Source organism: Sciurus vulgaris, assembly GCF_902686455.1.
Source record: "Sciurus vulgaris genome assembly, chromosome: 7".
In the NCBI taxonomy this organism is placed as follows: Eukaryota; Metazoa; Chordata; class Mammalia; order Rodentia; family Sciuridae; genus Sciurus; species Sciurus vulgaris.
This window is the reverse complement of record NC_136467.1, coordinates 46,944,509-46,962,171: the sequence shown is the minus strand read 5'-3', so window position 1 is coordinate 46,962,171 and position 17,663 is coordinate 46,944,509.

The window sequence follows — 17,663 nt, the reverse complement described above, 5'->3', positions numbered from 1 at the left end:
TGAATTTACCCTTCAAGCACCCAAACTGGTCAGAAAAAAACCAGGTGCTGTTCTGGTTTGATAGAAGTAGTTATCACATGCTATTTAGAGAGTGTGTGGAGGGTTTTTTGGCTCCTCTTGAATCCTGGAATTCTGTTTCCAACAGGCTTTCAGCAGTCGTGACTGAGTCATCTGCCTGGTGACCAGAAGCTGGAATCCAACATCATGTGCCTCCCCAGATAATGAGGTCAAAAGTGCCAGACCTGCCAGGGGCCTGATAACTGGCTTATTAATGTCCCCAAATGATAGCACTTTTGATTAAACCTCACTTCTCTGCCTGTTCCCCCTCTCCTCCCTTCTAAAATTAGAGCTGGTGTTTTGCTAACCATGCCCTTGCTTAAACTCTAGGATGGTTCAAGGATAGTGGAAAAGCAAAATGTTCCTTGACTATTATTCCCAAGGACAGGGGGCTTCTGGGATCACAAGTCTTGCACTTTAATTCAAACCTTGCTAATTTTTTCCTCTTTGGAATACACTGATATTTTTTTAAGCCAACAAAGTATAAAATAAAGCGTTAGGTTTAGTTTCTGGAAACTTGTGTTCCAGTAACAACTTCTGCCCCTAAACCAGATACGTAAAACAATAGAAGTCACTTAAATATCATTGTGCCTCAGATTCCTGTCTATAAAGAGGAAAGAGCTACTTCCTAGAACTAGTGGAAGAAGCAAATAACATAAGAATAGAAATCACTTTGTGAATAATAAAAGCAGTATTCATGTAACTGTAAGGTATTATCATAATTATTATTCCTGTTTCTAGGATTTCTATTCCATGGCAACATTCTCTGTTTAGAAACTGTCATTTTTAAGCCAATTTGTTCTATTTTGACTTTTATGTTCATGACATGAAATATAAGAGAATTTAGAAATATCCTCTAAAGTGACCCTGAACCTAGGACATTAAAGATGTGATAGGATGACAGACAGCTCTAGAGCCCCGGGAAAGTGAGTGGAAGAAAGTCAAGAGCCAGACTGATGAAAAACAAGGGTCAAGCAGAGTGAAACAGGATAGGGGTATCAATGACAATAGGGAGAGTCTGCTAGCATGAGCATCTGCGGTTTAGGCAAAGGCTTTGGGCTTGGGACAGGCTTGGGACACCCATGTGAGGATCATAATAAGGTTGCAGAGCAGGTGGGAGGGAAGGCCTGAGAGGAATGGGAGGAGAGCAAGTGAAGGCAGGGAGGGCCAGGTGGTAACTTCAGCTCCCGGGGATGTGTGCACAGGTGTGGATGATGGAGATGGGAGAGTAGAAGAGGTGATGTTGGAGTCAAGAGCCCCTAGAGCCAGTGTCTTCACCACGGAACCTCACTGCATATAGTTTCCCAGCATTGGAGCGGGACTGAGGAGACAGGAAGGTTTTCATGCACCCAGGAACCACAGTTTTCCATAAATTTGGAGGAATGACCAAAAGTTTGGAAGATGAGAGTGACAAGAAAGGGAAGGAAATGTTAGATACCAAAAGACAGGGACCCAGACTTAAGAGAATAAGGATAGTATTTAGAATACTAACTCTCCTCTTATTTCTGATCCCTTCTTACTCAATCCCAGCCTCAGACCCAAGTTGGTGAAGATGAAATAGGATGAGCATATGGCTCTATGTGACCCTTGAAAAGGCTTCCAGATCAATGGTGCTTTCTCCAGATGATCAGGTGTTGACATAGAGGAAGTAGAAGGAATTGCTCAGCGCCAAGGTGGGGTACGTAAAGGATTCCGATCCCAACTTGTATGGGTTCCAGAGGATCTGAGCAAAGGTCTGCATACAAGGCAGTATAACCATGGAAAGCTGAAAGGAAAAGTAGAACCCAGAGACTGGCTGAGGAGAATGACTTGTATTGGGGGCTACGTCTGAGTGACAAGGATGGGTAGAATGAATGGACTCAAGGTTCTGAGTGGGACTCTAGTCATGCTGAGACTTCAAGCCTTTTCAAGAGCAATGGTAACAAGATTCTTAATGGAACTTTGGGGGATGTGGTGAGGTGCAGACTGGCCCTGAAGCCCTCTCACATGAAGTTCAGAAGTGAAGTCTTTCATGTATTCTGGGGACAATGGGTTTGGAGGTACCATGACTTCTTTTGTGCCCTGGAGTAGGATGGAGCTTCTGGACACCCACAAGGCAGACCTTCAGCCAACAAGTGGGCCTGCCAGAATCCTCTCTGAAGTGTTGTAGTCTGAGGTTAGCTCTCAGTTATCCAAGGTTGACAGAACATAATCCTGACTGTGTATTGACATTGAGTCCTTAAATTACATAATGGCATAGATTGACTCCTTCTTGCTCCTTTACCTTAACCTCTGTGTTTTTCTTCCCCTTCTTCCCACATTTGCAACATTATTGGTAACCTTGAAAAACTGGTTACAATCTAAATGACCTGACCCCAAAACAAGAGAATAGTTAAATAAATTACAATACATTTTTGCTTTGGAATACCAAGAGGCAATCTTAAAAAGAGGGCAAGCTTGTATGTGCTATTATGGAAATGCTTGTTGAGTGAAAAAAGGATTTTCAGCATAAAATTAGAATAGGATCTCATTTGGGAGAGAGAAAAGGAGAGGAAAAAGAAAGGGAGAAAGGGAGGGAGGATAGATAATTTCATGCTTTTATATACTGTGAGTATGTATGTTTGTATGTTTGTGTTTTTGAAGATTTTTGAAAAGATAATGAACTGATAATTGCTGTTACCCCCTGTTGGCAGGAAAGGAGAGAGAAAGAACTTTTACTACTTATTCTACACACTTCTGTAATTGCTGGATATTTTACAATCACGATTATTCACACCACTAGTAATTAAAGACATAAACAATCCTATAAACGGTTCTATCTAGATCTGGTCTTTTCAAGCTCTAGCGCATCCTTGAGCTTTATTAACTTTGGTTCTGGGCATGATATAAACAAGCACCAAGTGTTTGCTTACTCATTGAAGGCACATTGTGTGGAGGAACTTGGAGCAAAGATGAAGGAAGCAATTTGCAAAATCACTCAGCAGAAACCGAAGAATGTTGTCAATGAGTTGGAAAATTGTTCTGAACAATGTGTTATGAAGGTTAGTGGCTGGGCTAAAGTTGAAAAATTGGAACTGCCTTGCTTTTGTACACCATTTGCTATCTTCTGATTATGAATGAGAACTCAAAGTATTAAAGTTTAAAATTATATAAGAAGGCAATTTTCCCATTCTTAAAAGTCACCACAAATAATTGCAGGGTATAAAGTATTGAACCTGAAACCTACACTACAAATATTTTGAAAAGTTAATTTGATTTAATTTAAAAATATTGAAATGCAAAGTTTTTAATCATTTTCCTATGTGATTTGTTTTCAAGATTTTCTACCCATAGGGTGGGTGAACATCCTTGCTACTCAATCCCTCATAAAACTGTTAAAGTTGACACCCATGACTTCATCTTATGTTAGCTTCCTGTCTAAATATATCTCTGAAAAAATCACTGTAGACAACCTCAGTGCTAAAATTGCTTTTTGTATAAACATAATCTCCTGAAAGTGTGAATGTACTGCACTTGGAAATTCTCTCCCTGACATTACTTTCCAAAGTCAAGGACATTTCACTCAGTCCCCTGGGTGGGGTCTCAAGGGACAAAAAGGGTAAAGGTTGGCATGGGGGAGCTTGGCCTTCAGAGCCTGCCTCTTCATGCCCTCCTGCCGGTCCTATTCAACTCAGGATGCGAGTCCTGCCTCTTTGGGGGTTGCTCTCTTTCCCCATCCTACCAGGCCTGAATTCTTCTCCCAGGGTCTCCGCCCATGTTTCTTCTATAAAGTTCACTCATACATTGCAAACCAGGTGCAATGAAGGATTATTCAGAAAAAGCAAGCCTGGTTCTTATTCTCTCTCATATTCTCCTTCATTCATTTTCTCTCTCCCTCTCTCTCTCTCTCTCTTTCTCTCTCTCTCTCTCTACACACACACACACACACACACACACACACACACACACATGCTATAGGCATTTTGAATTTCAAGAGATGATGAAAAAACTTTTAATTTAATTCCTCCCTTTCAAAGCTAAAGAAACCCACTCCCTGTGAGCTGTGTGACCAGCCAGGACCAAATGGTTATTTTGTGGTCAATTTAATGCTACACAAAAAGAGATTAGCTCAATACAAAAATATTTCCAGATCATATTGGTGAAATTAAAAACATGAGTATATAAAAATTGTGGTACAATTGCATTATATACCTATTAGGTGACCAGACAACATCATAAATTGCAACTTCTTGGCATCCGTTCTTTATTCTATGGATTAAATATTCATTTAGAAAATATTTAATCTGATTATATGTTCAGGGTATAGGGAAGAGCAGGGAACCAAATAGTCATTGGAGAGTTTTGAGCAGAGAAGAGATGTGACCTGATGTGTTAAAGAACCACCTGTGTTGCTGTGAGACAAATAGACCATAAGGCAGAGCTAGGAGGCAGGCAAGAGTAGAAGCAGGAAAGTCAGCTAGGAGCCTGTTGCAATAAATATGAGCAAGCCTGATCGATGAAGGTGGTGGTGGCAGAATCAATGACATTTTGAAGGAAAAGACAACAGGATTTATTAAATGCATTAGATGTGACTATAACAGAAAAGCACCAGGGATAACTCCAAAATACTGCTTTTGATGATTAAAAGAATAAAGTTGCCATTAATTGAAATGGGAAATGAACTCTAGAATTCAGATTTGGGGTATTTTGTTTGAAAACACTGTAAGATATTCAAGAGTGATATAAATAAGCCCAGAGGGATCTAGAAATATGGAGTTCAGTGTGAGTACTGGGTTGGATTTTTTTCTAACTTGGATTTTGAAGAGTTTAATTATATCTCAAAACCCACAGAGACTATAAAAAAGCATTTCTCATTAGACTGCTAATAACTATTATATTATCTTGATTTTTAACTGGTTCTTATTTATTTGGCATTAGGCACTATTACAGGTTCTGAGGTTACAAAGATGATCCTTGTTCTGTGACCAAATCTAGAGAAAGAGACAAAATGAACAATGACAATAAACACCTTGAGAACTGTAAATTCTGCAGAAGTTTGCTTAAGTTGCTAAAGAAACACAGACGCAGGTGTAACTAACTACATGTAGAAGGGCCTGAGATCGTGTTTAGGAAGCATCTTTAGGGTTAAGTAAGTTCTACAGACATCCAAGGGTAGGAAAAACGTTCCAGTGAAAGAAAACATTCACAAATGTACCAAGGCAAGAAAGAACAGAGCTCATTTCAGGACCCATGGAATGCATGATGGCCCCAGCTCAGACTGTGTAGGGCAAGGTGGCCTCTAAGTGCTGGGATGAAGAGAAAATTTTGTGGGTGTGGTGTGCGGGAGGTAGGATGTGCTGGGTTGCTAGGTTACCTCATGAAGGAAGAGGAAACAAACACAGACCAGATGAGTAGATGCTGCGTGGGACTCCACTGAGCTCTGGTGAAATGTAGTTGATCTCCGGGCAGCAGAGGAGGTGGCCCTGCTGTCAGGGAATGAGGGACAGGTGCTGGGAGCTGACATTGGCTTGAAAATGTGTCCTTCAGTGGTTTTCTGCAGTTTCTGAACTGGGTTGGGCAGTAAAAAACCACATAGGCCCAGGAGAAGATTTTGCCTCTATCTGAGTGGAGAGAGAAGCACTATCGAACTTTTTGCTCAGATAGTGGCATGATGAGCTATTGCTGAGGGGTTGCTCCTTCTCAGGAGACTTCAACAGGGAATGATGCTTCCATTCATGGAAATCTATCTCATTTGGCAGAAATACATAAGTGGGTCATGAGCTTGGGCAGAGAATACTGAAACAGATGTACCTCAGATTATATCATAGGAAGGACTCACTATTCCTTTTTCATCTAAGACAGACCTGAAAGTGTGTGACTTTTGTCCAGTGTTAGTCTTTGAGAGTCACAAAAGGGATGCTTTGCTTAGTATATTTCACAGTAATGAAATGTCTGCAAATGCTTATCAAATTTGAATAGTGTTAAGATTTAAATAAACCTCTAGAAAGAATCATCTATCAAAACTATGTTCTTTTTTCAAAACATGTTGTGCAGTGATAAATATATACAAATTTTATTTGTCAAGGAAAAACAAATATTAGCAGCTTTCACTACTGGCATTTAGGGTATGGAGGGTCAATACTATACCATGTCCTCCCCCCTTCCCATCTGTTCCTTCTTACTTCCTGTCCTCCAGAAAACAGTTAAGCAACTTGTGTTCTCTTGTTAGATAGGAGATACGGAAAGGGCAAGGGTCCCCAGGGGGTCCTGGATCCATATTCTTGGCAACTGGAGAATTGAGTGAGCTGAGAGAGGTTGGCAGGCAAGGCAGGGCTTATTGAAAGTCAAAGAAAACAGCAGAGTGGGCTGAGCTGCAAAATAGCTCAAGGACATGTCTACATAGTGGAGCTCACTTTTATTGGGCTGTGCTACTTCTCCCCTGGGTGAATCTGAGGTTGATTGGCACCTTGATTGACAGATAAATTTTCTATAATTTCTCTTCTACTGTTTATGTGTTAAGTTTCCTTTTCCCCGTGGAAAATGTGCAGAGGGGGAGCAAACTGCAACACTAATGATATGTTAACTAGCAATAAGTTGACTTTAGGTCAGTCCCTTGGGCTATTACGCATGCCCAAGATTGGGCACTTTCTCTCCATGGTCTTGAATTCTCCTTGTAGTCCTCCAGCTTCCTCCCTTTAACTGTAAGCTGGTTCAGTTTCCCCTTACAGGAGGGGCTTCAGGTGGAGTGTGGAGTAGGAGGCTGAAAGCCCTGGCTGGAGCTGAGAGCCCTATGGGGTGGTCCCTTCCCCTTGCTCTGTCTCCTACCTAACACTCTTATACGAGATTTTCAGAAATATGCAACTAGACTCTTGACTTTGGAGGAAGAGAAGGGTATAAAGAAACTAGTTTACATGTACCAAGACCACATGTACACATACATTCTGTGACTTTGTACATATTTTTATGACATTTAAAAATATTTAAGGTTTAATACACTCAGTCAGGCTCTTCTTGTGCCTTACAATCTAGAGAACACAGGCTCAAGCATCCCAACTCCACAAACTCATGGAATGTTCAATGCCCTTGCTGTACACTTGGGATTTCCAAGGATATTAGGTTATCATGGTTGCCTCTTTGTCAGAATGACTGCTTCAGCAAAATTGTTTTGTTCTGGTGTCATTGCCCTTCACGTGAGGAACCCGGTCCGTACCATGTGAATTTTCCCCATGTTCAGGAATGCCAAACAGACCACTGACCTAGCATCCTTGCACGTGAAGTTGACTTTCCTAAGGGGTGGGAGAAATAATGAAAAGCTTATATATGGCAACTAACACAACTTTTAAATTTTTTAATTGACACATAGTAATTGTACATATTTTGGGGTACAGTGCTATATTCCAATACATCTATACACTGTAGTATTAGATCAGAGTAACTGGAATATCAATCACCTTAAACATTGATCATTTCTTTGTGTTGGGAATATTTAAAACCCTCTTTACTAGCTATTTTGAAATACAAAATTAGTTTTGCCAACCATAGTTACTCTGCTGTGATATAGAACATTAGAAGTTCTTCCTCCTATTCCAACTGTATCCTGAATACCTGTGAATCTTCCTCCATCTGTCCATCCCTCCACCACACATTTCTCAGCCTCAGGTAACTACTATCGTACTTTCTATTTCTATGACATCAACTTCTTAGCATCCATGTGTAAGTGAGAACATGCAGTACTTATCTTCCTGTGTCTGGTTTATCTCACTTAATGTAATGTCCTCCAGTCCCATCCATGTTGCCACAAATGACAGGATTCCATTCTTTCCATGGCTGCATAATATTCTATTGTAAATTCATACAACTTTAAAGCTAAATAGTCATCTCTCTTCTTGTTTGCTATAATTATGAATGCATATTAATTGTATAGATTAACAGGTTTCACTACGACATTCCCATAGATCATGCTTTGATCACAGCCACTCTCCTTTCTACCCTCTACTGTCCTTCCCTCTCTCCCTATTCTCCATGATTCCCTTCATCTTTCATGAGACTCCTACTTTTACTTTCATTACGTCTCCTTTTTGCCCCATATTTTTATTAGTACATTATAGTTGTACATAATGATGGGATTTGTTGTTACATATGTGTACATACATACAACAACATAACAATATAATTTGACCAATATCACTCTCCAGCACTTCCCCCCTCCCTCCTCACTTCCCACTCCTTGGTCCCTTTCCTTTATGGATATCCCTTTGATCTTTAGGAGATTTTCCCCTGCTTCTATTCTTTTTTCTTTTCAAGCTTTCATATATGAGAGAAAACACAAGACCCTTAACCTTCCAAGTTCAACTTATTTCACTAAACATGATGATTTCTAATTCCATCCATCTGCCTGAAAAATGCCATAATTCTATTTTTCTTCATGGCTGAGTTATATATCACATTTTCTTTATCCAGTTATCTGTTCATGGACATCTAGGCTTCCATAATTCAGCTAAACATGTGTATGCCTGTATCATCATAGTAAGATGACTTTAATTCCTCAGGATAAATACTAGGAAGTGGTATAGCTGGGTCATATGATGGTCTCATATCTAGTCTTTTAAGAAACCTCCATACTGATTTCCATAGTTGTACTAATTTACAGTTCCACCAACAATATAAAAGTGTTCCTTTTTCTCCACACCTTCTCCAGCATTTATTATTATTTGTATTCTTGGTGATTTACCATTCTGACTGATGTGAGATAAAATCGCAGTATAGTTTTGATTGGCATTTTCCTAATTGCTAATGATGTTGAACATTTTCTCAAGTATTTAATGGCCATTTTTATTTCTGTTTTTTTGAGAAATATTTGTTTAATTCATCTATTTATTAATTAGGTAATTTGACTTTTGGGTGTAAAGTGTTTTGAGATCTTTATGTATTTTAGATATTAATCCTCTGTCAGAATAGTAGCTAGCAAAGATTTTCTCCCATTCTGTAGGTTCTCTCTTCACATTTATGATTGTTTCCTTTGCTGTACAGAAGCATTTTAATTTGATTCTATCCATTTATTAACTCATGGCATCCTTTCCTGAGTTTTAGGGATCTAATTCAGAAAATTGTTTCTGTGCCTACATACTGGAGTGTTGACCCTACATTTTCTTCTGGGACTTGTATAGTTTCAGTGTAATTCTGAGGTCTGTGATCTATTGTGAGTTGATTTATGTGCAGGGTGAGAGATAAGGTTCTAGTTTTGTTCTTCTACACATGTATAACCACTTGTCCCTGCACCATTTCTTAAAAAGGCTGTCTTTATTCCAATGTATGTTTTTGGCACCTCATTAAGGATCAGATCACTATAGTAGTGTGGTTTTTCTCTGTATTTTCTATTCAGTAACATTAGTCTTTGTCTATTTTTTATGCCAGTACCATGCAATTTTTGTTACTATAGCTCTGTAGTATAATTTGAAGTCAGATATCGTGATGCCTCTAGCATTTCCTTTTTGGCTTAAAATTGCTTTGGCTATTCCCGTCTCTTATTTTTCCAAATGAATTTAAGACTGTTTTTCCTAGTTCTGTGAAGAATGTGATTGGTATTTTGATAGGGGATTGCATTAAATTTGTATATTGCTTTTGATAGTATGGCCATTTTAACAATATTAATTCTGTCTATCCATAACATGGGAGGACTTTCCATCTTCTGAGGTCTTCTTCAGTTTTCTATTGTTTTCATTATAGAAGTCTTTCATCTCCTTGGTTAGTTAGATTTATTTTGAGGTTATTTTGAATGAAATTATTTTCATAATTTCTTTCTCAGCAGATTCATTGTTGTTATATAGTAAAGCTATTGACTTTTGTATATTGATTTTATAAACTGGTACTTTGCCAAATATGTGTACTAGCTCTAACAGTCTTTTGGTGAAGTTTTTTGGAACTTCTAGATATAGAATTATATCATCTGCAAACAGTGATAATTTGACTTCTTCCTTTTCTATTTTTATCCTATTTTTTCATTTTCTTGCCTAATGACTCTGGTTAGAATTTCTAACACTATATTAAAAAGGAGGGATGAGAATGGACATCCCTATCTTGTCCCATATTTTAAAGGAAATCTTTCAGTTTTTCCCCATTTACTATGAAGTTGTTCTCATTTTTTCTTATATAGCCTTTATGATGTTGAGGTAGGATCCTTCTTTCCTTAGTTTCTTCAGTGTTTTTATTATGAATGGGTGCTGGATTTTGTTGAAGGCCTTCTCTGCATCTGTTGAGATTACTAAGTGATTTTTGGCCTTAATTCTGTACATGAGATGAATTACATTTATTGATTTATATATATTAAATCATCTCTGAAATAAAACTATCTTGGTTATGGTATACAATCCTCTTAATACGCTGTTGAATATGATTTTCTAAGCATTTATTAAGTATTTTTGCATCTAACTTCATCAGGGATGTTGGTCTGTAGTTTTCCTTTCTTAATGTGTCAATTTCTGGTTTTGGTATGAGTGTGATACTAGCTTCATAGAATGAGTTTTGAAGTGTTCTGTCCCTTTCAATTTCAGGTATACTTTGAGGAGTATGGGCATTAGTTCTTTAAAGTTTTGGTAGAATTCAGTTGAGAATCTATCTGGTCCTGAGATTCACTTTGTTAGAAAGCTTTTTATCACTGTTTCTATCCCATTACAAGTTTGTGGTCTGTTTAGGTTTTCTATGTCCTCTTGATTCAGTTTTGTCACATAGTATTTGTCTATACATATATCCATTTCTTCTAGGTTTTCCAATTTACTGGAGTATAACTTTTCAAAATAGTCCCTAATGATTCTCTGGATTTCTGAGATGTCTATGGTGATTTCTCCTTTTTCATCTCTAATTTTATTAATTTTGTTGTCCTCTCTTTTTCTCTTGGTTAGTTTGGCTAAAGGCTTATCAATCTTGTTCAGTTTTTCAGGGAACCAATTATTTGTTTCATCAATCTTTGGTATTTTTTTCTCAATTTAAGTCAATTTCATTGACTTAAACTCCGATGTTAATTATTTTCTTCCTTCTACTTGTTGTAGAATTGATTTATTCTTCTTTTTCAGGGACCTTGAAATACATGGTTAGGTTGTTTATTTGGAATCCCTCTGATTTTCTTATGTAGGCACTCATAACTAAAAACTTGCCTGTTAGAAGTGCTTTCATAGGTTCTGGTATGTGTATCACTATTCTCATTTGAATCTAAGAATTTTTAAATTTCTCCCTTGATTTCTTCTGTCACCCACTTGTAATTCAAAAGAGTTTTGTTCAATTTCCTTGTGTTATTTAGATTCTACAGGGTTTTGTTGTGCTGCTTTCTTATTTTATTCCATTGTGATCTGATAAGAAGCAAGGAATTATGTCAATTTCTTGCATTTGTAAAGAATTGCTTTGTGGTGTAAATATGGTCAATTTTGGAAAAGTTTCCATGAGTATCGAGAATAAAGTTTATTCAGTTGTTGTTGGATGAAATATTATATAGGTGTCTGTTAGTCTCATTTGATATATAATATTTTGCAATTCCAAAGTATCTTTACTGAGTTTATATCTGGATGACCTATCTAATGTGAGAGAGGTATGTTAAAATCATCCAGTATTATTGTACCAGAGTGTATCAAAAAGTGAACAGAGAATGCAGAAAAAGTGTAGCATGTGATGGTAACAAGGAAGAAGGAGATAAAAACAGAAGTAACAAAGTAAAGGGAGAATGAAAGAGAGAATAATTAAAAAATGGCTATTAGCAGAGGAAAAGAGAAACAGACAAATGAAAACAATACAAAATAAACCAAAATATACTAATCAAAACCCCTCAATAGTCAAGGAAAAGTAACTACATTTTTAAAAATAAGGGAAAAAGAAACAAATACATATGTGCATAGGTCTATGAACCAATTAGCACAGCAAAAATGAAAGAAAAAGAAAGAAAGAAAAAGAAAGAAATTCTTAATAAAAATCATTCTGTTATTTCCCCCTCCACCCCTCTTTTCCCTCTATACAGTCCTTACAATAAAAAAATAAAAATAAAATAAAAACAAAACAACAACAACAAAAAAACTTAATCATTTTCACTGAGGTGGTCAAAATAGTTGACAAGAATAAATGGTCATTGTCTGTGCCTTACTATCTTTCCATTTCTTCTTGAGCTATGTACTGAGAGTGAGAACAAGGGCTCGGGGTTGTTATATCCATCCTCTTTTTCTGTTGCTTGCCAACCTGCCAGTTGGAGATGCCTAAGCTGGTTCAAATACTCTTGTTTCTCTTCTCCCCAGTATTAGGTAGGATGGGATGGGAAGTTTGGAGTTTTGTCTGCAAAGACCAGATTGATGAACTCCCAGGGTAAGGCCACTTACAGAGTTCTATGAGTGGAGTTCCTCAGGGGCTATTTTGGGTGGTGTCTGATCTGGAGAGATTAGATCAACACACCCCTAGGATCTGGCGGTTGCTGATCTCTGCTGGGATCTAGGTCTCAGGACCCTCCCAAGAATTCTACTCATGGGTCAGGGGAGCCAATACTTCCTTTCCTCTGCTGCACATGAACACAGGCTTCCCAAGTTTCCAAGACTTAGTCCCTGAGTGTACTTGCCAGAGTAAAAGAGGGACGTGAGATAGGTTTACCTTCACTTTCTGACTTGAATCCCCTGGTTAAAATATTCCCTGTGCCTGTTTCACTCCTATTCTGCAAGGTAAAATCTAGGCCATATGGTATGCACTTGCCAGGGCAGTGTAGCCATGTTTACTCAGATTGCTTGGCTCCCATAGCAACATCTGCAGCATGGCCATCTCAAGATGGCTCCCACCCCAACTCTCCATGGCCAGTTGGGAAACATGGGACACTTTTCAAGCACCAGCGCACAGTGCAGCCTCTGGATCAGCTAAGGGCAGTCTGCTTTTCTGATCTCAGGTTTTTCTGCACTAAATCTGTCCATTGTGTTTCTCTGTATTCTCCCTTCTTCTGTGCTGAACCAGCATGGCTAACACTGCTGGCACTGCTGCTGTAACCAGCTTAACTCCAATATTTCTTCTTTGTTTAATGTACTCAAATTTCTGAGTCTTTAAGACACTTTGACAGTCCAATATTGAGTTTTAGTGAAATCCCTCCTTGCAGAGAAGCAGTACTCCTTCTGCTTGATCCTGAGCCACAAAGCAACTAGGAATACAGCTTTCCTAGCTCACCATCTTGAATATTCCTTAACACCTCTCTTCTTAAATGTCTCTTGACCTTTCCATTTCATTGTTCCTCCATATTATTTTCTTTCTCTCAGGTTTCTCCTCCTTCCTAGGAGCTTTAAAAAAATTTAAATAGATGAAGCATTTTATTATATTATGGAGAACAATTAAGTTTTTTATGTTTCCTACCCTGGAACTCAGCTAAAAACGTATGGCTTATCCAAGACCAGAGGACGTTCCAATGTCCAAGTAGGGGCCTGACCTGCCTTAGCTGACTGAATTTTTATACAAGAATTAAAAGACTAGCAGTTAATATCTTTGCCTGGTAAGATTACAGCTGATTACTATGTGCTTTGTACTTTTTCATATTTTTCAAATTGTCAACCTTATGTTTTATGAAGGCAAAAGTAAATGATCAAATGCTTTTAAAATGTTTTGGAAAAATAAATTCAAGCTCTTTTAAAAAATAAGTTTCTTGGAGGACATATGTAAGGAAAATTTGGAGAAAGATAAAGTTGATGCCAAGGTAGAGGCCAGCAAACTTTTCTTCTAAAGGGCCAGAGAACAAATATTTAAGCTTTGTGGGTCAATATTTGTCATAGTCACTCAACTCAACCATTGTCAGAGAGCAACTATAAATAATACACAACCAAATGAGCATGGTTTTTTCTAATAAAACTTTATTTAAAAACTAGGTAAAAAGCCATAATAAGCCCATGATCAATAGTTTGCCAAAGCCTAATAAGAGGATGTATTATCAAGCAATACGTGTCATAGATGGGAATTTGAGTGGCAAAACAGGTAAAGTTGAAATAATAGATATGGTTAAGCCATTATGCAGCTCTCATAAATTTTGATTCTCTTTTTAGTATCTTTCAGAAAGTCTAGAAAGAAAAAGGATTTGGCTCCCCCTGAAAACATTAAGTAACCGTAAAAAGAATTGGGAGATTAAACTGCTTGGTAAGCTGGGTTAGAAAAAAATGCATCTATCACATGAAGGTAAACTTTTCTGGTTTTGGGAGAGGCAACACCAGCAAAGACTGCTGGTTATGGTCTCAGGAAACCCCAGCATACATCTAGCTTCTTCCAGGAACTCACCGATATTCTTATCAATTCTCCTCTCAGGAGCTAATATTCCACTAGTTGAAGTTAATGTCCTTTCTGGCTACAGGATTCCATGAAAGACTATTTCAGAATCTTGTAGAGAACTAAAAAAGGATGTCATAATATGTTTTCCATCTTTCTCCCTGTAAGCTTTAATGAACATGTTGTGTGTTCCCATGGGCCAGGTTGCCTCTACATTATCTCCCTCCACACTCCCAATAACCATCACAGCTCTTTTCCCTGGACACATCAAGTTGAACCTAGTGGCTGAATGTCAGTACTGTGGTCTTCTCACCCAGGCTTTTTAGAAGTCCAGTGACTTACCCATAGATCCACAGTCAGAACTGAAAGGCAAAGCTCTAAGCCTGCCTTTTCAGGGAATACCACTGACTCAACTTAATTATAACTACAGACCTCCCTCCTTTTTTTCAGAAAAGGAAAAATTGGACATTGGAAAGACAAAGGACTTTTTTTTTTTTTTTTCTGAGAGCACAAGTAGGAGAAGTCAGTAAGAAATTTCCAGAGTATATGTTGGAAGTATATGCTATTGAAGAAGACCTTCAAAAACAAGAATAGGTTTAACTTAAGTCAAAAGTGATTTTCTAAATAGGCCTAAAAAATAGACGCTAAAGTCAGGAAAGGAATAGTTATTAGAAAGTGTGAAACAGGATTCAGGAGTCAATTTCAATCAGTAACTGGGGGACCCTAAAGTGATCAAAGTCCTCTCTCCTCCAAGGAGAGAGACCTGTGTCATTATATAAGTTCATTTCCCAAACTTGGGGCAGCTTTGCTGCACCTGGGGTTGTGCTTTACAAGGTAAGGGATAGTACACTTGGGAGAAAAACCATGACTTTCTGAAAGAGGAACAAACTTTGCATCCTTTTCCTACTACCTTCTTTATCTCTTATTAGTACCTTAGTGAAGACCAACAGATTCTTGTAAATCTCACAGGGACAGGACAGAGGGAGGAGGAATGAAGTCGATACTATCTTTGGAGATGGCTTCAGACACAGCAGTGACAAGTGACAACATTTTGTCTCCAATTACTGACCTTTAGATAAAAGAATGGGTTGTATCTTGACCCCAGGCCTTTGTTGGGAAATATATTATAGCTTTTTTTACTTTTTATGTTGTGAGTATCTGAATGTGTATGCATGTGCATAAAACTTTTCCCACCTCAAGAGGCCTTATTACAGTCACTAATGGAATCAGGAGAAATCACTATAGAACATGGATGGCAATGTGTCAGGAAATTGCATTCTTGTTTGGAACCAGTTATGGTGCACAGTTGCCCCAGCTGCTCTTGGTACTACTCTTGGTGTAGTACTACTTGGTACTACTGTTCTTGGTGATTTTGGGGCATCATAGCAAAGGGAAGGAAAGTAAGACATGCTAAAGCGAGATGAAAAAGTGAGTTCCTGGTAAAGGAAGGTGGATGAGAGAAGCAGAAGGATGATTATCCTTCTCAGCCAAGTGGAGTCCAAAACCCTGTTCAGTATGCCCAACTTAATGCATTCAGCTGATAACTTCCAGGCAAGTTCAGCAGGTAAGTTAGTCTAGAGATGTATACAGTTCTCTCTCTTTGCTATCTCACTGGGTCTCATCTTTTTCCATGAGGAATCCTACATAGGTTCCTTGCATTGACAGCTCAGTCTATTTGATTGACTGAAATCCCCACTGTGTCAATAAAAATAATGTCTACTTTTAAGAAACCAAGGCACCTTAGTGAACTTTCCTGCCTCTCAAGTTTGGATGAGCTTTTCAGATGAAGACTAATCTATATCTTACTACCTTAAGAACTTCAAACCATCAAAATACATTTGTAACAGTTTTAGAGTAAGAATCAAGCAGGTAAGAACACCCCTAAGATGACTAATACCATTCAGGGGACCCATTTCAATCAGATCACATTAATGGGTATTTAACTGAAGTATTTAAACTCAGGAGAGAATGAACAATTAGCCAAATACTGGCCAGCCATGTTTAGATGGATATATGGCAACTGAGAAAGTCCTGGTTAGAAGTTGTGTTTAGGAAATTAAAAGAGGGAAAGTGATCCTGTCTGGTAAAAATGGTTCTGCTGAGTGCTGTGGACTCCTGGGGACTTCCTGGGGAAGAAGCAGAACAAGGAATTCACTAAATGCCTTCAAGGACAGAGAGACTCTCTAGAGCTTTCCAAACTATTTGCAGCATTTTCAATACCATGCCACTTCCCTCCTCATGGATCTTCAGAAAACTGTTTTTCTACTCAGCACCTGGGTCATGTGCTGACCCTTTCTTATTTCCTTTTTCTTTCTGTCTCTTCAAGAGTACACCAGTAATATAAAGACAACTTGGATCCTGTGACCCACGAATACCTCCATTTCATCAGATTTCTCTGAGTCAGTTTGGAGAGAAAGGTTAAAATGGGGAGACAACTGAATCAGAATTGTCTGAGGAGAATTTCTTCTATACATCATTCTCCCTGGCCTTAAAACAACAGCAGAAGAAAAAAGTGATAGGGCACATCAATATGTGGACTATTTTAATGGGAAAGTTACTTCTAATTCTAGCAATTATTTTGTATTTACAAAACAAAACCACTTATAAGCTGTCTTTGAAGGTGTGAGTACTTGGTTGCCCTTAAGGTATGGTCAAATCTTTGAAGGATTATCCCAAAGAAAAATACTGAATTTACTCTGGTTATTCCTAAGGGAAGAATTAGAACCCATACTTAGAATTTGCAGGAAAAATGTATTTTGACAACCTATAAAATTAAAAAAGGGCTACCTTTCCTGCCTTGAAAAGCAGTGAAATTCTCAGTACTGAGTTTAACAAGATGGCAACCTGGGCTGTGTTAGTCAAGGAAGACCACGCTGATGTAAGGAGCACACCCAAAAGATTTAATGACTCAAAAGGCAAGATGTTTGTTTGTTTGCTTGTTTTCTCATGGAGCAGCCCAAGTCAGACATTCAGATCTGTCTTTCAGAGATCCATGATGACTATGCTGGTGTGTTACAGTTGTCCTAGATGTCACCATCTCAGTGCCCCAGGATGAGGAAACAACATGAAAACCACATAGAGAAGGTTGTTCTGGGATGGACCTGAAAGTGGTGAAGCCCTCCCCACCTTCCCCACCACTCTGTTTGCATTGGTTAGAACCAGGCTCATGGTCCAAAACTAACTATAACATACTGGGAACTATGTATAGCTATAACTTCCCAGTATAACTAACATACTGGGAAGCATGGTCACCTGTGATCTTGGACAAGCTATTTAACATCTTAGTCACATTGTTTTCCACTATAAAAATGAAGCTATCTCAAAGGACACTATGAAGAAAGTGAAAAGACAATCCACAGAATGGGAGAAAATATAAGTCATATATCTGATGA